The 22,088-nt window shown below is 39.3% G+C and overlaps 1 protein-coding gene across 6 annotated transcripts in view; it reads left to right on the top strand.

The window, feature by feature from the left end:
- The window catches only part of App (amyloid beta precursor protein), a 241,852-nt gene that overhangs the window by 742 nt on the left and 219,022 nt on the right, over nucleotides 1–22,088 (top strand). The window lies entirely within an intron of this gene.

Genomic DNA, 22,088 nt, shown 5'->3' with positions numbered 1-22,088 from the left:
ACCTCCACCCTCTTGCTTGCCTTCCTCCCCGTTCCCGTTCGCGGTTGCTAGCGGAGGTAGCCTGCTTGCAACCCTAGCTGGAGCCGGCGCCAGGGTCGCGCACCGCCTTCCGCAGGCAAACTTTGTACATTTCCGCGTCTCCCTTTTGTGTAAGTTGCGAGAGATGGGAGGGGTCGGGGACCCACGGCCACCGCGCCTTCCCCAAGCCCGGACGTCCCGGGCGTTCGCTCGCACCCTCAGCTTCTCCCCGCCAGGGAGAAAGTCCCCTGGAACAAAAGCGGCGGGCACCCCGCCCTCTCCGTCCGGGGCGCGGTGGCTGAGCCACGTTAGTCTGTGCGCCACCGAGGCTCCCTGCCCAGCGCCGCGCGTCTGCCCCGAGGGGGGCTGGGGCGCCGCTGGGGCCTCCCGGCGGAGCCTCGGGGTCGCTCTCCTTCACACCCTTGTACCACCACCGTGCGTTCCTTCCGTGCTGGGCTCTTAAGTCCTTGGGGAGAAATACGCGGAGAGTGGGGTGTGCGACTGGAAAGGGCAGTGGCGGGTTGTGGGAAGCACGGTCTCATCCCTCCTGTGCATCAAAGGAGACGTTTGTCTGATTTAAGACCGACCTCCTCCCTGGCAGCTCTGGGGATTCTGGTTTAGACCCCCCTGAGGGCGCAGGATGGTGGGGAGAGTCCGCAGGGTCTTTTTTTTTAGGGTGCAGATAAAAGGGTTGAACAGAGTGAAGATTAAGACGGAGAAGATGGCGCCTCTGCAGTGCAGCAAAGAAAAGCTGTGTGGAGGCTGCAGCCTGGTGAAATCCACCCACCACTAGGTGTATAACAAGTCTTCCCCATTCACTCAACTCTCGAACATTCAGCTAACGCCTGACCAAAAAGACTATTTTCCTTTTCATCCGAAGATGCTTAGAAGTTGTTTGCATGACAGTTAGGGCACAGGAGGTTCTATTTCGCATCGGTGGGGTTCCCCCGTTCGGTATCTTACCCATTTGCGACCACCCCTCCCCATTTTTGCCCCCTCCTCTCCCCTACCTCGTAGTAATTTTCCAAAAAAGCAATTTCCGGGCAAGGGTCTTCCTATAATTCCACCGAGACTGTAGAGACTGTCACACCATTACAGTTTTTTAGTCCCTAATTTACAAGGTCATAGAACTTTTTTCCCTTCTGATTTTCATCCACAAGTGGCTCAGGAATCACAGGAGGGCTAGATCTAAGAATTTAGTTTTCCATGTTTTTAAAAGAAGCATTTAATTAAGGAAATGCTGATTGATGACTTAGTATTTTATTCGTATAATTATTTTAGTTTTCCTGAATTGTCCTACTACAAATTAAACAGAAAAAGCAATTAAAAACTCAATCTTTTTTGGAGCTTTTGTCAAAATTAAAATATTTAACTTCCTTAAACATTTTTTTTTTTTTTCTGTATAAAAAAGGTAGCATGTAGGCAGAGATGATTTGGATTTACTTTCTGGCTTATTTGCTATTTCTGCCATCCTTATGGAGATTTTCAGTGGTTATTATCACCTTTAAAGGGTGGAGGTGAGATTGAGTTTAGTACATTTTGCAGAGTTGGTAGAAGGGTAGGTAATTCACTCTAGTGAGCTTTGAAGGGGATTCTTGTAGCTCTGTGTCTACTAAACCAATGTAATTATCAATTGACTATCTTTTGTACAGCTTAGAAAAAAGGTCTGCAGGTGGCTCTAAAAAAGAAAAAAATAAGGACAATGATAATGGGGCCCCAGCTTGCAGGGAAGGGTTGTTGTTCCCTGGGTTGATGCTTTTGTCGGTGTATTGATTAGAGGCATGAGTTTAGCAATCCTTGACTTACAAATATTTATTTATTTATTTACTTATTTAATCATCTATCCATTAATGCTTGCTTCCTGTTAAGTTTTGCTTTCCTGCATTGAGGGTTTAATCGAATCGCAATGGTCCTGTATTGTTATAGTGCTGATTCACAGATGCTGGAAACCTACTGCTACTGATGAGAACTGCCCTAAAGGTAGAATCCACGCAGAGTAGTGAAGCTGATATTCCATGTTTATCTATAAGGAGTTCTTGCTAATTGGTTGGAAGCCATGATAACTGGTAGGCTGCAAAAGCTTCTCTCCTATCACCCTAAACAGCAGAGGCCCCTGACTGTTAGTACATCAGAGAAGTTACTAGATGGAGCAGTAGTTCCTGGTCAGAATTGAGGAAATGAAAAGGAACATGCAAGATCACAAGGTTAAGTTAGGAACGACTGATTAAAAAAAAAAAAAAAAAAAAAAAGGAAGAGAAATGTGATCAATTGAATATTGGTTTCAAGGAAAATGGAGAGGTTATTTTTATGGTTAAGCTGGCTCCTTGATGCTACAGGATCACTATTTTAAGTTATTGTTTATGGCACACCAGAGTTTTCTCTACAGGTATTTGTATGATGGTGTAGGTTGTCAGTCATGCTAGAAATAAGCATAGCTATTATGTGTCTGAAAAAGTGAATGAAAGAAGTGCAGTAAAATTCAGTAGAAAGTACACGATTTTATTGCCATGAGACTTACACAGCATCTTTCATTAATGCGTTTCTTTTTAAGTCTCTACCTTGTTATATCAGTCATGTATGCAAAGATAAACCTGTACAGATGTCCTGCAAGTGCCAAGCTTCAAGAATGTAAGGTTTAATTTCATCGCATAGTTCTTCTTACTCACCACCCCTCCCAGCCACCCTGAAGTTTGTGGGGTAAATAAAACATGCTCATGGTTATGAAAGAACGTATGCGTTAAGTTCTAAAAAGAGTACAGATTTAGCAGTGTACAGAGTGAAAGTATTACAGGGTAAACATCTATATTTTTAAGGAATAAAGGAACAATAGATGAGATAATCCTGGAGCATTTCCTGGTAGTAAATTTCCAGCCAGGTTTGTATCCCAAGCCTGGGGAGAGGAGGCTAAGTCTGTACAGGTACAGTATTTGTTTACATGCCTCTTTTTGTCTTTGCCAGAACAGCGTTCTTTCTCTCTCTCTCTTTTTCTCTTTCTCTCTCTCTCTTTTTCCCTGTCTCTCTCTGTCTCTCTCTGTCTCTCTCTCTCTCTCTCTCTCTCTCTCTCTCTCTCACACACACACACACACACACACACACACACACACGGACTGGAATGTGTAGGCAGGTCTTTGTCTTACATTCTCTGTGCCTCCTTTAGGGGCGGGCCCAGTGAGGATCATAATGAATGGATGAACAAGTGCAGGATTGGACTTGATTAACCTCTTCATCTAGTCATTAGAGAAATTTTTACTAATTTCCTTCTGGGGCCAAACCCAATCTCTGAGCATGGATGATATTTCAGTGAACCTAGCCCATCTTCTTCACCAAGCTTCCAGTCTTCTGGATAAGAGACAGAAAACAGACTATACGAATAAGGCACATGAACTGTGACAGGTGCTGGGTTTGCTCTGGAGGGGAGCAGGAAATTGGGGAAAAAAGAGATGAGGACTGAAAGCAGGACCTGAGCTTGGGTGTGGTATCCTCAATAGTGTCTTGACTAAGGCCGTACATGATGAAAAAGTGATTCTCTGGGCAGTAATGAGGGGGTGGGGAAAATCAAGTTTTTTTGCTTTTAACAAGGAGCATTATTTTATTAATCACAGGTTGATTGCACCTTGATTGCACAGGAATCATGGGGATTAAAATCAAAACAAAACAAAAACAAAACTCTTATCAGGACTCCACGCAAGGTAGCTAAATAAGATCCCTGGGAGCAATGCCTTGACATTGGCATTTAGAAAAAACCAAAAAACCAAAACCCAAACAAAAAGTCCCCATAACCTCCTTGGGTAATTCTTAGTAGTTCGTATGTGCAACCAGGGTTTGAGACCAGCTCCAAATAGACTAACGTGAACCACTTGCAAGAGACTTTTTAGATCTTAGAGAAGGTCTCATCAAGTTGTTCTGAAACCAGGAAGGCCAAGTAATACCAGGAAGGCTTCGTAGAGCAAGAAATATGGAGAAAGGTGGAAGAAAACACAGGCCATTTTTGAGTGTTTTCATTTCTCTTCAAGCTGTTACACATTGACATTCTTCTTACCGCAGCTATGACTAGCGAACTCCATTCATGGGAAACCTGTGCAGTGTCAGGGAAGAACTTGCCCCTCACGGGCACACTACCCACACTGTGGGGTCGTGGTTCACAGTGGCTGCAGCTCCAGGTTCTAACAGTTGCGCAGTGTTTAGGTCTTTTGCTGTTGAGTGTGACCTTTCTGTTTCACTTGACCATGAAATCCTTTCCTTTTTATAATGGGATCTTGAGTACAAATATTTGGAGCACAGACTGATGTTAAATACCAGCTTCTGTAAACCCTTGCAGTGCTGTTACTCTGTGAGTCTCTCAGCCTGTGTCACAGCGTACAGATACACCCTTGGGAGACAGTCGGAGAGGAGAAGGTGGCAGACTGGCAGAACTAAGAAAGAAGGATTGAGCACCCCCTGAGTGAATGGGACGATGAAGCAATAAAAAGTATGATACATTTTCTTTTTCCCTTCCCTTCCCTTCCTACTTTGTTCCATTCCATTATGCAAAGGAAAACACAGTACCCAAACCTTCAAACTGAGTTTGCAAATGAAAATCTTATGAAGAGGTCCAAGTTAGGTAATTGTTTCTTCAGTTTAATGTGCACAGTTGAAGAAATAACTGTGAGGACACTGATATTTTTCTTTAGGAAAAAAGTCTTTCTTTTCAGATTAATCCTGATTAATAGATGTTTTATAGGTACCTCTTTAGAAATAAAAATCCACCAAACACTGGATTAGAATGACTCTTCTAGGAATAGTTATTTATAAAAAAGAAAAGAAAAACCTGTACACATTTCTCAGTTAACAGTTTTTGAAAAAGGAAGGCTTAACAGATTAGCTAAGTGACCCTTCAAAAAGCAATACGGTGGACTCAGCCTCATGTGTTAAATCTTAGCTGTAGAATGGAGCAAAGAGGGAGTTTTATTTAGCTTTGTTTGGTGTGCCTGCATTTTGAAGAGGCATACGACTCAAATTTATCTTGAACATGGTTAGAGTTATAGTATTTTATAAAAGAAGAAAGTAGTTGAAATGGGGAAGATGAGAGATTCTTTTTAAAAACCTATCTCTATGGGAAGACCTGGAATTATTTCTACATTTATAATGTTGATTTTGATGTGAGGCCAGTAACACTGAGTCATTGTGTGTTTCTCACATGTGTAGAGAAGGCAGCATTGCACATTGTTCACCCATCAATCACTGTAATAAAATACCCCAGATGATCAGCTTAAAGGAAAGATTTATTTTGGCTCCTAGTTTGGGAGATTTCAGTAGTCCATGGTTGGCTGGCCTGGTTACTTTTGGACCTGTGGCCAGGCAGCTCATGGTGGTGGGGAGTGTGTGATGGATAAGCTGCATACATCAAGGAAACCCAGAAGCAAAAAGGAAAGAGGAGGAGATGTGAGTCCCACAGTTCCTCTTCACGGAAGCATCTCCAATGACTTTAAACCCTCCACCAGGCCCCACCTCTTAAAGGTTCCACTGCCTCCCAGTAGTTCCACACTGGGAACGAAGCCCTTCATACATGGTCTTGGAGACTGTGTAAGATCTAAACCTTAGCACACGCTGTTTGAGCAACTGGATAGGGGCAAGATTGCTTAGCTATAAATCCTGGTTCTGACCCTGTGGAGCTATTGGTCAAAGTTTCTGTGCGTTTGTAAACATTTAGGTTTTGTGGATTAAATTGCTGTATATGTAAAATGCTTAGAACACATATGTGTTAATTGATATGTAGCCTGATGGCCCATTATAAGCACTATGTAAATCTTACTGTTCACATGATGATGGTGGTGGTAGTGGTGATGATGTAAGATTGATATATTTAAGTCTCACACATAGTTTTTAAAAGTTAAAAAAGTTTCACATACTAGTTCACTTATCAACTAATTAAGACTATTAGAGGAAGCGGGTGGCTCATTATCTATAAGAATGAATGAATTTGATTTAAATATAAAAGTACATATCTCAGATAAAAATTTTAGGTTACATTATAAATTTTTTTTTATTAAATATATAATTTTGTATTTCAGTTGTCTGCTTGAAAAATGTTTGAATGATTAATGCTCATTGAAAAAATTAAACAGTACAGAAATATGGAAAAAGTATAAGCAGGTTTTATACAAATGGAAAAGACCTATTTTAATGTGCACACTGGCAACCATACAATGTCTAATTGTGAGCAAATTTATACACTGGTCGATTATTAACTATTAGTTGGCCACCAGCTATTTGCAGGGAGCTGTGAACAGACTTGGTTTAGTTTCTTGCAAAACCTTTTCTAGGAAAATTAGTTAACAGACTTTGCCAATCTGAGCAGAAGCAGATGATTTAAAATGCTAGCAAAAGAATTTTGGTCCTAGCTGTGTGCAGTGGCTCAGGAGGATGAGGCAGGAGGATCACAAGTTCAAAGCCAGCCTCAGCAATTCAGCAATTCAGTGAGACCCTGCCTTTAAATCAAATACAAAATAGTGCTGGGGATGTGGCTCAGTGATCGAGTGCCCCTAAGTTCTAACCCTGGTATCATGCCCCCCCCCAAAAAAGGAATTTTGATCCTAGAATGGAAACTCAAAAGTGATCTTCATCAGGGATGAGGAAACTGAAATGCAGATTTCTTGAGAAGGCTGCATTTCTGTTAAGAAATCAGTTTCAAAATAAAATTAATGTATATAACCAGTGATATATGGCTATCACATCTTTAAAACTTCATAGTAATCTACTGTTTAATTAAACTATTTTTTAAAAAAAAATCAGCATACTTTGCTCATAAAAGAAAAGACTTTCAATCCTGATTTCAAAATTAGACTAAAGATATTTAAAAGCTTTGAGTGCATGAAACTTATGATACTGCTCTTCAGTTATGATTAATACGTTGAGGGATCAAGAAGCAAAGTCCCCAGGAATCCACGTGGGTTTTTGTTAACCAGCTCATGTATTTATGGTTGACTTACTCAACCAAAAGAAGACAAGAAGTAGTTCCAGAAGGATCTAACTATAGAAGCTCTATTTGTAATATTCGACTCAGAGTAGATGTAGTAGGCCTGCGGGTGGTGGTCCTAGAATCACCTGTACAGCAAAATAGACAAGATAAACACTGCAGGGGAGGGAAGAGGAGAGAGAGGCAGTTTGTGGATAATGGATCCTAATCAACAAAGAGTAGCGATTTCTTATGGTCTTGGGCACCAGGGATTGAACTCAGGGGCTCTCTGGGCCCTGAGTTTTGTATTGTATTTTATTTAGAGACAGGGTCTCACTGGGTTGCTTAGAGCCTCACTTTTGCTGAGGCTGACTTTGAACTTGCGATCCCTCTGCCTCAGCCTCCCAGCAGCTGGGATTATAGGCGATTTCTTACAGTCTTATTAGTAATCCCAAAACAGTGTTGGAATTCCCTCGTTTCCAGATTATTCTCAAGTTTAGAAGATTTTTTCAGATGAAAAGACAAGAAAAATTGTTACTTGTTTTGTTTTTTGTTAGTTAAAAGACTCTAACTTGTCCTGTGCTGTCAGTCACTTTCCGGAGAAAGCCACAGACAGTCTTCATTGAAAAATGTAAGACATCCTAAATGATAGAGATGGGTAAATTACTTTTCATTTGTAAAGGGCACTTATGAGAATAAGAGATCTGTTGTGTAAAGAAAAGTCATTTGTATTAAGCAAAGAAATGAGTTATCAGTACTTGTTGCTAAATTTCAAAGCCTTAATGACTGTAATATATTTTTGACCCCATGAAGACACTTTACAGGAAGAAAAACAAGCAATTTAATCTTACCCTTGAGATAGATTTTCATATTTAAAACCTGCCCCCACACACCCAGCCCGTTACCACAAACTCATTTCAATCAAGTAACTGCATGTTACTTGATTGGTATTTTTCAATAAAATTAATGAGGCAGCATAAGTTTTATTTTTAATAGAAAATAAAGAAAATGGCATTGTCCATTAAGGTTTGATTTGTCCAAGTAAAGCACTTTTTAATTCTGTTCCTATTCTTGGATGGACTTTCAAAAGCATAATTACATTGTTTTTATAAATGTCATTGCTCAGTTATTTTATCTGTAATTGAATTGATAGGCACACATGATAAGGGTAGATGAATACTAGTTATTAGCCATATTTTTTTTTATCCTTAAAATGTCCTTATCTACTTTGAAAGTGATGTAAGGTTTTGAAATCTTAGCGTAAGTTTTCAGACTAACACTAAAACCCATCATATAAAAAGTCATATTTTATAGCATATATTCCTACTCCTGATGCTTAGTTGCTAATTATAGTTTATTTAGAACAAATATAATTTTGCCATCCCAACACATTAGTTTGAGGTTAAGAGTTCTTAAGGACACCCCCCCCCCACACACAGAAATGTGCAAATATGTCCACAAATTTTGTACATGTTTTATTTACAGGTCTATTTTAAATTAATTAATAAAATCAAAATCAAATTTCTGTATAGAGAAGTGATGGGCCTCTTTTCATGCCTAGAGAAACCTAGATCCTAGATTCTTTATTTTTTTTTTTTTGGTACTGGGGATTGAGCTCAGAGCACTCGATCACTGAGCCACATCCCCAGCCCTATTTTGTATTTTATTTAGAGATAGTGTCTCACTGAGTTGCTTAGCACCTAGCCCTTGCTGAGACTGGCTTTGAACTCTCCATCCTCCTGCCCTAGCCTCCTGAGCTGCTGGGATTACAGGCATGCACCACCACACCTGACTGAGACCTAGATTCTTATGGGTACATCCAGAAAAAGAAAATTAGCTCCTTCATTTCATACATATTTTTGAGGTCCTTTCCCCCAAGGGAGCAATGAGTTAAACAGAATAAATGGGAGGCAGCAGGTGACTTGGAAAAGTGAAGGTGGGCAGTAAAAGGTGTGGGGAAACACTGTGTGGATGTGTGAGTGTGATAGTCTGTGTAATATTCTTGAAGAGAGTCTTTAATTAGGTTGCTACCCAAAGGTAAACTTAGATATTTGAACTGTGTAGTCACTATGTTGTAAGAGAATTGGGGACAGGGGATCTACTTTGGAGTGGTTAAATATTCAAAACAGAAGTGGTGGGGGATTGAAGTTAATACTGGATGTGGCCACACTTTTCCATAATTTGTTTTAACAGGACAGTTTTTTTAAAAAAATATTTTTTCAGTTGTTGATGGACCTTTATTATTTATTTATTTTTATGCAGTGCTGAGAATCAAACCCACTGCCTCACACATGCTAGGCAAGCATTCTATCGCTGAGCCACAACCCCAGCCCCAACAGGACAGTTTTTAACATCTAGTATTTACTGAATGTTTCCAAGTATTTTCAGTGAGTACTCTAGAAATTTTGTATTGTGATAAAGAATGACATGTTTTGATTCTGGACAGGAATTTCACTTAGGTTTAAAAGAGTCCTAACAAGCATAGAAAGAAAATTAAAACCTTTTAAATAAAATTTGTTTTTGTAGACCTTTCTGAAACATCTCGGGAAAATTTTCTTGGGAAGTCTTTCATGACAGACTTCATGCTGTCATGTAACTTAATAATGTTCTTTCATTTGCAGCTCTTTATTTCAGGAATTCAGTGACCCAGGGAAAAAGGCGTTATTCTTAAAACATATTTTATCAATCCCGATTTGCTGGGACACTTTCAGTTGAGAGTACATAGAAGTTATTTTGCTTGATTAAAGTAGTGGAGTTTAGAAAGAAAACGTGTATTGGAATTAAATTGAGTAGTCACCAAAATGAAAAATTTCATTGTCTTTGCCTTTTTTTTCTCAGTTTGCTGCTTTTTTATCATTTGACAGCTAATTTTTTTTTTATGAAGAGGATCAGAATTGGAACTTTAAAAAAAGTATTGAATTCTGTTATTTGTGTTTTCTAAAAGAAATAGTATTTTTCGAGTGGTGGGTGTGGATCAGGTAAAAGTCAAGGGAGGTCAGTAGAGGAAAGGGACCAAGGGGTGGGAAGGAGGGAGGGAGGGGGGATGTGCAGGGGAGTGATACTGGCCAAATATATTATTATATTGTGTGCATGGCCAAATATATTATTATATTGTGTACATGTTTGAACATGTAATAACAAATCCCATCATGTATACAACTATAATGCACCAATGTAAAAATGTGGAAAAAAAAAAACTAATAGTACTTTTCAAGTTCAAGGACTTGAAGCTAATGCCACCATATGCCATTTACTTGACAGGCATTAAAAGACTAATTGAGGTTATGATTATTAGCCTTGTATTTTGCTCAGATTTTCTCAGACTTGTATTTAATGTTTTGTGTCAAGTGTTAAATCCTTTTACACTAAAGAATCCAGAAAATTTAAATCCCATAAAAGTAAACCAGATTTTAAGATCCTTTGGTTGTTTTGGGTGGGGGAAGTTCTTGGCTAACCCAGAGGGTGTTTGGACGTGAAGACAGTTTACATATTGCTGCTCGTTGAAGAATTATGGAGGGCTCTGCTTTTAAGAGCATATTTGTGACAACATTTCCATTTTGGACTGAGCTTGCTAGTGCAGTAAGTATGAGAAGAGGGAATCCCCGGGGGAAGCTGGAAGATTTCCAGGTGATGATAGGGCATCCATGTGACTCTGTGGCTCCAACAGAGGAGAGGGAAGGCAGCTGGACAGAGATCTCCTTATGACGGAGTGATTTATCAGCGTGGCCATCAAAGCTGTGCAGGACAAAGGTAATGAATGATGTGGTGGCCGAGAGGGTTTACTTAAATCAGCCACGTGGGAGCCGACGTACCTTGCTCTTTCTTCGTGTCTGCCAGTTGAATGTTTCACTTCATTTTTGTGAGCCAGACTCAGGTTTGTCTGGTTGTGGACTTTGGGGGTCATGTTTTAAGACACAAGATGGGGTAGGGTTAGGTTTGTTGGGAGTACTTCTTGTGGGTCTGGTTTTCTAGTTGTGTTTATTTATTGATGTCATAAATAACTCACGAGGAGATGAGGAAAAAAAATGTCAACCTAAGTCTTTTGCCTAGACAAGAATGGACTTTGGGTAAAATATTCTAAGAGTTTATTATCACATATTAAATTATTTATGCTATTTAAGAAACCCAACATGTTGACCGCGTTGCTTCTTCGCTCATTTTACCAAGTAGAACATAGGAAACCCGAATTCAAACCCAGGGATCTTCCATTAGCAGGGGAGGGGAAGCTGGAATGCAGGATGTTTAATTGGATATTTGAAGTATGCTTTCACCTGTTCTGTCCTACTTCAGATTTTCTTGGGACATTTGTGATTGACGTCTGTAACGTTACATTGATTTGGAATTATAATTTTTGGAAAAAATCTTCCTTTTTTGGCCATGTTTTGAGTGACTTTTGTGTCTGATTTATGACAGGAGCCCTACAATCTAGATGGGGCTGTAAGCAGAGAGGAAGCGCAGTTGTCGCCTTGAGGAATCCCACAGCCTAATGGGAAAAGAAAGAAGTGAAGAAATAATTAGGTATCTTGGGTCAAAGCCTCGGTGGAAGGACATACAGTGTCTTCACAGAGAAGGCAGGCAGCGTTTGGCCTGGGTTCCAAGTTTGAGTGGAGATGAACTGGGCGTGGTAGGGCTTCCCAGACAGAACAGTGAGGGGGTAGAGGTTTGAATGAGGAAGCCATGAGTCTGTGGGTGAGAAAGGCAGCAGAGAATTAAGGGTTTGGGATGCCCTTGATGAGTCTCAACTTAATTTTCTGGATCAGTGGGATACTTTTAAAAAAAATCTGGATTCCTCAAGTGGGGCAACCGTTGATGACTATAGTCCAGTTAGGTTTCGGAGCTTTTGTGGAAATCCTTGTCAATATCTGCTTCATCTCCTTGGTCAGAGGCTGACACCTAGCTGCACGGGAGGCTGGTGAATGTGCTCTGTGAGCGGGGAGCTTTGCTACCAGGATGTGTTCCCGGCTGTCTTCCAACGGATAAAGGAGAGGCAAAATAATGGGTGGCCGGTAGTCTCCTGGGACCTAGAGGAGATACAGTTCTGTAAAGGGATGTAGCAGAAAGTGAGAAGGCTATCAAACAATCTGAACCAAAGCAGAGATTGTCCAGGAACAAGCAGAGGAGGTCTGTGGAATTTGCCCACTTCCTTATCTACCAGCTAACAACCCAGGAAACCTATCTTTGTAGAGTGAGGAAGGAGGTGAGGGCCTTTCCTTTTTATAGCAGGAACACCCATTGCCAGACCTCTGCTTTGGCCGATCAAACCCAGGATGTGTTCAGACTTGTGTTCCCGGGACATCTTCCCAACTAGAGCAGTGGCAAAAAGGGATAATGCCAGTGAGTGGAGAGTAAAGGGGGTGTCAGGTTCCTCTCCCTGATGGCAAGCTGTCTCTCATTTGATCTAGAGACCTTGCTGTTGACTTGTTCTTGAAAACAGCAGCGGGTAAAACAAACTTGGAGGTTTTTAGAAAGGAGCATGATACTGAAGCCTCTTGAGCTAGATCTGCCTGTCACCTCGAACCTCTTTTGTTCCTGTTTATGCTCACCTGTGCTGTTGAAGCAGAAGGGAAAGATGCCTGGAAAAACGAGCCTTTATATATTTACATCAGTAGAAGTGGGGCAGCTGTCTTAAAATTCATTTCAGTCATGTTATGTATTTTCTCATTCATTTGAATCATTCTAAGTGACCAAATGAAAATGTAGACCAGAAAGTATGTGATGAAATGAAGATTTGCAAAAATAAATAAATAAATAATAAAAATAATAATAATAATTCTGAGCAGGCTTGATAAAATGTTTGGAGGGAATGTTTGGAGGGTTTTGTATTAGGCATTTATATCTGCATGTAAAGATTTATTTAAAATATGTCTCAGTAGTTTGACATGTTATACATGGTTCTGTCTTTTAGGGAAATGTCTAAACTATCTAAACTATCATGGTTCCTCAAAAACTTCTCTTGGTTGTTTTTTGTAAATTTTTTGTTTAAACACTTCATTTTCTTTAACAGTAATCAAAAGGGTAGGTTAAGCTCAACAATTTTAAATCTTGGCTTTAGGATTTTTTTCTTTTTTTCCGCTCTCTCTCCTCTCTCTCCCCATCCTCTTTATTTATTTTGCAGTACTAGGGATCGAACTCAGGAGTGTTACACCACTAAGCTACATCCACAGACCTTTTTATTTTATTTTTAGACAGGATCTTGCTGAGTCGCTGAGGCTGACCTTGACTGTGCTTACTCCTGCCTCAGCCTCCTAAGTAGTTGGAATTATAGGTATTACGGTGTGCCTGCCCCTCCCCCCCAAAAAAAAACAAAAGTTTAGGTATTTATCAAATGTTTTGTTACCCTACTTCTAGACATGTGCAGGTCTGCACATGTTTGGTGCAAATCTGAAAAAAGTAGCCATAATGCTTGAACATATATTTTTCTCATATTACACTGATAAATATTTTGAAATTACGTTTTGTAATTATCAATATTTTGTAATGTCTCCCATAAAGAAAGAGTATGTTGGTTATTTATATCGTGTTGGTTAATTTTGAAAATTTATTTTAATTACATTAGCATTTGAAAGTAAAAAATTATTTCTTTAATTTTCCTGCATAATTTTCTAATAGTTATATATTTGTATAATTTGAGAAACATTATTTTAAAACCATTCTCCAAAAGAACATATACTTTATTCTGAATTGTTATGATTTTATATATGTAAAAATATTTGAGCCATCGTAACTAGCTATGGTTCAAGCCCAGTTCGAAGTGACGGGTCTTCATTGGTTTGGATTATAGAGTTAAAACTAATGCTTACTTTGTCTGACTTTTAAAAAAATCAGTGTTTGATGTTGTATACAATTGAATACATGCCATTGTTTAAGATCACAAAATTGAAAAACTTGGTAGCCTAAGAGTAAGTACTGTGAAGACTGAGAACTCAACTCTCGACTCACCTGAACCTTTTTATTTTTTATTTTTTGACTGTGCTGAGGATTGAATCCAGGGCCTCTTGCATGGTAGGCATGTGCTCTATCACTGAGCTACAGCCCCAACCCTGATTCAGCTGAATCTTGTAAATAACTTATTGGTTTGTTTCATAGTCTGTTGCATTTCTAAGTAAACATGTTCTCTAGAAACTTTCTGTGCTTCTCTGATCATTTAAACACATGAAATAAATAGAGACTACAAAGATAAGTTGAGAAGTTCCTGGAGTTTAATGATATAAAAATGTGGTCCATCCATACAAGTTCACAGGTTTTTCCTTTAGATTCAAATGTGAATTTCAAAAAAAAGAAAAGAAAAAAGAAAGAAAGAAAGAAAAGGAATATTTTAGTCATCTTTATGAAGTAAACTAAATTATTACTCTAAATATATTTCTAATTCAAAGGAAATGGAAAACAAGATGCAAGAGACTGTGAAGTTAGGAGTGTCCTTAGGCGTGCGGTTGGTAATTAAGATTCAGCCCTGGAGTAAAGGAAGTGACATTGATTTTTTATAAGCCCAGTGTTATTTGCTATAGATTTCTTGTGGTGTACAAAATGAGAAAACATTAATACATATAGTATGGACATGGGAAGTACCAACTCCTAACAGGAGGAGCCGAGGAATGGAAGTATTCCATTCAAATGCTTCCTTAGGTCATTTCATCTCAGAATTGCTCTGGCCTTCACTTAGGTTTGGGCCTGATTCTGAAGCAGCACTGACCAATACAAGTGAAATGAGATTGTTAGATCTAATTTTAAGTGTAGAAGTAGTCACTCCAAGTAGATAGGCTGAGAGTGTAGCTCAGAGGGTAGGGGCACAATTATGAATGGTTAGTTTGTGTGGAGCCTGAGTCCTGGGTTCAGTCTCCACCACCACACACACACACACACACGAAAGGAAGAAATGTTGACATGTCATTCCAAGCTATTATTTCAAAAGGTTATCAATAAAAAAAAACTATTCAGGAAGCATATTACATGTTTTTTTTCATATGTCTTCAAAAGTTTACACATAGAGCTTTTTTTTGGTAGTGGAGCTAGAATCGGGGGGCACTTAACCACTGAGCCACATTCCCAGCCCATTTTATTTTTAATTTTGAGACAAAGTCTGGCTAACTTTCCCAAGCTGACATTGAACTTGTGATCCAGACCTGTACCAGCACACCCAACTAGAGCACATTTTAATTCAGGGCTTCACAATGTCTGGTACTTGATAGCCACATGTGGCTAGTGGCTACCATATTGGAAAGTTTGCCATCTTAGCCTATGGTTGTGTGGGAAGAGAATCATAGTTTTTAGAGTAGGTAGATCCATAAAACCTTATTTTAAGCCCCCTCATTTTACAGATGAAAGTAGGATGTGGAGATGGTGAGTTGTTTAAAATCACACAGGTGTAAATGATCATAAGCCCAGTCCCTGTCATCTGACTTCCAATCTCTTCATCACCTTCTTTCTTTCTTTTTCTGTTTGGTATTTCCATGTCCACTTGAATGTGTATAAATTTTGGGTTGTTGCTGTTAGTTAAATATTGAGTCAAGAGCCTTATGATAGTCTGCTCCACTCAAGGAACACATGGCCTGAACTGCACAAAGCTGTTTTGGGGCAGATGTATGTAGAACCTCTCTGTGAAGTAGTAATAGGAGATGCTGCTGCTCCAATGATCAGTTTCTTCTGCTCATTAAAAGGGAGGGCAATAGACATGTCATTACCATAAAAAGTTCATTGTATATTTGGATATGTAGATTTATACATATTGTAATGAATCGAACTTTGGTTCTGGGTTTCTGGAAATAGTAGGGTTAAGCCTTGTTTTTTTCCCCTTATTTCAGAAGGGTGCTCATGTGTGCCCAAAGTTCTTACCCAGTGATACTTCAAGAATGATAATTTTTGACAACTTAAGCTCAGTGCACTCCTGGCATGTAAAGTATGTAAGCAAATGTGGAAAGCTTACCCCATGGTATGGCGGGTGGAGAAGAGGGGATTGGCCTGTTCCTGTTGTGTATTCATCCTTGCGAAGTATTTGTTTTCATGAAAACGTGCATGATGGATGAACTTTCAGAGTTGGAAGTTGCTGTTTATTTTTTGCCTCAAATACTTAACCAGTGTGGATGTTGTAGATTGTGTAAGAATGCTTTGAAGAGAGTTTTAAGTTTATTCATGTGATGTAGGTTTAAAGATTTTAGATTTAGTGCTAACAGATTTCCTATTTGAACCTTAGAACTTCTCATCTGTGGTCAGGCTTTACCCACAAAAAATATTGACCTTTAAATTAAGCATGCACTGTTTCTTTTTCTATTTTTTTTTTTTTTCCTCTCTGATGCAAGTAATTGAATTTTGCCAATGACTGATGTATGGGCAATACACAAAGGTTTCTTAGCTCAAAGTTAAAATAAGTTAAAAATACAGAGATTCAGGGATATCTTTGGAAACCTTTAAATGTAAAAGCCACCATTTTTAAGTCAGTGTCTTTAGTACTTTTTCATAGAAAATATAATCAGTAGGAACAGAAGTTTCCAGCTTTAAAATGTTTGATGGAATCATTATTTAAAATTATGTTTAAATAAATTGGATTTTGAATCAGGAAAGCATTATGAATTCATTGTAGGAAACTTAGAAAAACTGTGCAAAAGCATGCATAATCCTACCACCCACAATGTCAATTTATTATGTCATATTTCAAAGCAGTTTTGAGATTATCCTGTAGATTGTACTTTATATCCTATATATTCTTATCATTAAATCACATGCTATTATAATTTTTTTGTAGGTGGAATGTTTAATGGATATATAAACCTGAGCTATGTAATTGTGAAAATTGACATTTTCAGCTCCAAGTTAGGCTGGAAGTAGTGATATAGGTATTCTGTATACAAAATACCTGGTAATATTTTGATTATTTATTGAATGATCTAAATTGCTATTCTTAAGTAGTGTTCAACCTGGTGGCCCTTCAACTGTAATATAATACTTAAGGAAAATGAAGTGAACAGACACCATAAAGATTTACAAATATATAAGGAAAACCTGACCTATTAATTCCAACGATCAATCCTCTTATTTAGTGGTTCCACGATCGCTTGTGTGGGAAGAAGTTTGGCTGTAAGAAGTTGTTAGAGTTGACAGGCAAACATAGCTGGGGCTTGAAGGTACACATTAGTGGAATTGTGGTTTCAGCTTACTGGAGCCATTCAGGAGGAGCATTAATTGGGTTATGTGATTATACACACAAATAGCATCCTCCTTCCCATTTCACACTGTTAAAGTTTCTCCCGATTTGATCAGGTTAAAAAATAAGTCAGAAACATTGACTGGATGAAGTTCCCAAAGGTAAGAATCTTGAACCACAAAAGAAAACTATATTTGTCTTTCCTAGCGGGTGTCAACAATGATGGAATAGGACGTCCATGGGCCCCGGTGTAGGGGAGTGGAGCCCATTCAGCCAGCTGACTTAATTTTTGTTTACTGACTCCCATTTGCATGGTCTGGAAGCCAGTTTTGTATTATTATATTTTGTATTATAGGTTTGGGCAGTGATAATGCTATCATTTATTGTTTACTTTCTTGTCTCCGGATCACCATGCATGCTGAGTATACACTACCACTGAGCTACACCTCCACCCCCTTGTTTATTTTTGAAGATAATTATAGAGCCAGGCACAGTGGTGCATACCTATAATCCCAGCAGCTTGGGAGGCTGAGGCAGGAGCATTTCAAGTTCAAAGCCAGCCTCAACAACTTAGTGAGACCCTAAGCAACTCGGGAAGACCCTGTCTCAAAATAAAATATAAAAAGGACTGGGGATATGGTAGTTATGTGTTCTTGAGTTCAATCTCTAGTAAAAAAAAATAAATAAATAAAATACAGTGCTATAAATATATAGTGAGTACAAGTGAATGTTCTTGAAAAATAGCAGTTAATAAAACCAGATTTCGGTGCCATCAAAACCAGAGGAATTGTTAAAAAAACAAAAATAACAACAACAAAAAAAAAAAACAAAAAAACAAAAAAACAGTGATGTAGCATGGAATGTCATTAATTTTTTTAACACATTTGTTGAGACCAACTCTAGAGATTGAGAGATTCAGCCACGGAGGACAACCTTGGAGCTCAGGGAGCTTATACTTTGTTGGAGTAAAGGGCAAAGCCACCCCTACACCAATCAGTGTGTTCTCTGCCACTCAGTGATCAGTGCTATGAAGAAAAAGTAAGTGAGTAAGGGCTGGAGAGAGAGGCAAAGTCAATGAGAGTGTGAAGGGGATCAGAATATGCTACCCCCAAATTTGCCACTTTGGCCTGAAGATTATTTTGAGCTGAAGACCACTGAGAAGTAGCCCACACCAGAGGAGCTTTCTTCCCACAAAAGGTATTAATTCCCTCTGGGGAAGGTGTCCTCCCTCCTGTCTTCTGTACCAGGAAGAAAAGACTTATCGTTGTAGACCTGTGGGGAGACGACTTGGTGAAATAACCCTGATTGTCCATGGTTTCCCCCACATCTTCACCTTCCCACCATTTATTGCCCTTAGAAGGCCAAACTCATTTTCCTGTTTTGTTGCATCTGCTCAACTTACTGCTCTTTGTTAAAATGGTATATAAACTCCTTGGGTTTTCTTTTATTTCTTGTGACACTCCCCATGTCTGCCTGTAAAAATATTAGCATCAAATAAAAATCGTATGTCTTTTCTTATTATTCTGTCTTTTGAGAGTTAAGTTTGCAAGGCCTCAGGTACTAAAACTAAAAGGGTAGAGGATAAAACAAATTTTCCTCCCTTACAAGTGTTCAAGCTGGAGTGAACGGTAAATCCAAAGGTTGTAGGTGGGAATATACCGGGACCTCTGAGGAGGTACATGAGCTCTTACAAACATCTCACTAATTGTGCGTATGTAATTTTCATTGGTGGTTGACATTGATGGATCATTTACACCATTTCTAATATTATAGCCTTTAAACCAATGGTGATGTTCTTCCATTCTAAATCCACTTAGTTCTTCGAGATGAACGTATGTTTTAATTGAGAAGGTTTTATGAAAGATGTTCTGTATTTCTAAATGTTTAAAAGTGCTCTTAGAGCACATAACAATTCAGGTTTGCCCTTTAAAATTTTAACATGGGGAGGGTACAGTTTTACAGTATAATAAGTTTATACTTATTTCAGGTTTGAGTTTGGGAGGATATGGGAAGAACTTATATTAGAAATTTGGTAGCAAGTTGCGTCATATTGTTTGTGATTTATTCGTTCTGGAATAAATACCTGTATTTTGGCATATGTGAAAATAGTGCGCAGAGAGTGGTAATAGTTAACAGCTCTGTAACTCTTTCTGTGAGCCCAGCCCCGTTGTAATGCTTCCTTCTAATCCTTAGTAGCAGCTTAAAGGGAGCTTGCCAGTGGACCAGGTTCAAACTCCTTCACTGTCTTTATGTTTTGTTTTGTCCCACCCCCCCCTCCCAGCACTGGGATATCTTCACATTCTTAACCACTTACTTCTCCTTCCTCTGACAAAGTGGGCCAGTGGGTGGAGTCGGCTGTGTTTCCTTTAGTCCAGGCAGTTAGCTCCTGGAGGAAGCAAGCCTGGGAGTGTAGGGAGACTGATAAGGGTTTGTTAGGCCTTCGGTTCCCCGCTGCTCCCCTCCCTCCCTGGGCTTTTACCTGCAGGGAACTCTGGGCCTCTGTCCCTGCTTGGTGTCTTCTCTTTCTTCTGCATCTGCTCCTTTCATCCTAATCCCATTCTTTTCCCTTTCCTTCAACCCCAAAAGAGATAGTGCTGGATGTCATGTTGGAGTCATTCAGACCTTGGATTTGAGTCATGACTCACAGTGTACTAGAGCTATGACTTGACTTCCTAAACCCAAATTTCTACATTTACAAAGTATCTGTAAATAGCTTGGTCAGGAGGAAAATGGAATTAAACATGAGGTTTTACAAAGCACCATCCCGTGGTCCAAAGAAGGCCCTGAATGTATGCAAGAAACAGGCTGACTCTCATTATTCAGCCCTTTTGTAATATCTCAGACCCTTCAGAGCAATCCAGATGTTCAAATTAGCCACACTTTACCCCTTTGGAAATGCAGAGGTGGAGGCAGAGCCCTCCTGCTATCAAAGACCTGGAAGGCTTACACACTGAACTTCTCATAGGTAACATTTTTGATGTCCGAACACAGTGAACTTGTTTGTATTTCTGCATAAACTTGTTTGTGGTTAAGCTGTTGGTGTTTGAGCCTCATCTCCTTGGTTATTATCCTTCCCTGCCTGACCTGCCCCTTGGTGAACCCAGCAGAAAATCCACTTGTATAGGAATCTAAAGAATGCTGGTTCAGGATGTGGCTCTCCTCCAGGTCCACTTTCCTTCCCCTCCTTGTGTTTTCGGCAGTGACCAGGCACCAGTGACAAGCCTTGGCTGCTTGGACCAGCTGGAGACAGCCACAAAATCCCTGGCTGCAGCTTTCAAAGGTCTTTGCTAACCCTTTTGCAAACAAAGGATTGTTTATCACATATCAAAGAAGACTGGGAAAGGGGTAATTGAGAGATCTATCTGAAGGAACTTGGGCTTCTAGCACCTGCTGATGCTTCCTGAGATGATGGGTAGTGGTTTGGCCTCAGGTGGACTCCCTGAATTCCTGGGACCTGCTTCCCTGTAGCCTTGACTGTGTATTAGAAATGTGCATTTCTACTGTAATCCCACCTTCTCAGGAGCATCGCAAGCTCCCAAGTTTCAGCCCAGCCTGGGCAACTTAGAGAGACCCTGTCTTAAAATAAAATTGAAAAGGGATCGGGAATCTAGCTCAGAGGTAGAATGCTCCTGGGTTCAATCCCCAGTATGGGAGCAGGGGATTGAAAACATGCATTTCTATTTACACTTTATCATTGTATTTCTCTGCTCATGTCACTCAGACATTTGATTCAGGAGAAAATCACCTAGTATTTTTGGTGGTTTCAGGTGGCGCCTAAATTTCATTAATTCACAAACCTGAATTGAATGGTGCAATCTGTTTTTGTATTGACAATTTTTTTTTCCTGGTCTGGGTGTTAACCTGTTGTGTCAACCTGTTGTATGTGGTGGGAGTTGGGGGGGGATTTCAAGACAAACCCAAGAGACTGCAGGGGTTGATGTTTTGATTCTAAAGGATATTCTTTCCCTCTCTTCTCCATTGCTTTGTCCTGACCCATCATGTGTAAGCCCTATCAAGTGTTAGGATGTGTGATCCTATTACACCCACATCCTGTAGCTGCATCCAAGTGCTTTGAGACCGACTTAACACAGATTAATTTAACAGTTGCTCTGTGAAAACAGATGCTCTTTGCTGCTTATTTCTAATAAATCGTCAAGCCATTTAAAGGATCCTTTTCCCTTTAAGATGTTTCATCTTCCTATGAAGCTGGAGACCGATAAAGCAAAGCTGAAATACTTATGTCTAAAATTAGTGTATTATATTTAAAACCCTTGGTCTCAGACTGATTATGACATGCTCCTTTGCTGAATTTCTAGCCAGATGCTTATTCATAAAAATAAGGCTTACATAAGTGGCAGTGTTCAAATGCTAGGCCAGTCCGTTTTGGTAGTTTGACCTTTCACAGTAGCTAAATAAATATTTTTTACACTGAGAAAAGAATTATTTAACATTTGTGTACAGCACTACGTCAAGAGAATTCAGTCTAAATGCAACAGATGAGACCCTTGGTAGTAACATGAAAACAGACTAAAGTGAAAGAAAATCCAGCTGTGTATTTTATGGGAAGCAGTCCACAAGGATAGGTGTTTAGAGATATAGTAGACATTTAGGAAAATTAATGCGGTTATTCTCAGTCATCTGGGACAATCATTGGGTTGAAATAGCCAAAAAAAAAAAAGAAGAAGAAGAAAAAATGTAAAGATGAATATAGAAATTTAAAACTGCTCAGCAAATGTCTTGACAAATCATCGGGGCACAGTGGAAGTCTAGAAATGAGCTTATATTTACATTGGAAATTGATTCAGGATAAAAGCAGCTTTCTACATTATAGGAGGAAAGAAGGGTTATTCAGTAAATGCTGTGGGGTTATCTGAAGCTGGATAGTCAGATACCACTATTATTTCTAGTGCATGTAACAAAGGGCCAAATTCTTTAATCCATGAAGTGCTTTTACAAATCAATAAGAAATACTAAATATGACCATCTTAAGAGAAGAAATTG

This window comes from Sciurus carolinensis, chromosome 9 (assembly GCF_902686445.1).
Source record: "Sciurus carolinensis chromosome 9, mSciCar1.2, whole genome shotgun sequence".
NCBI lineage: Eukaryota > Metazoa > Chordata > Mammalia > Rodentia > Sciuridae > Sciurus > Sciurus carolinensis.
Note: the sequence above shows the minus strand (reverse complement) of the source record. Positions and strands in the feature narration are given on the sequence as shown.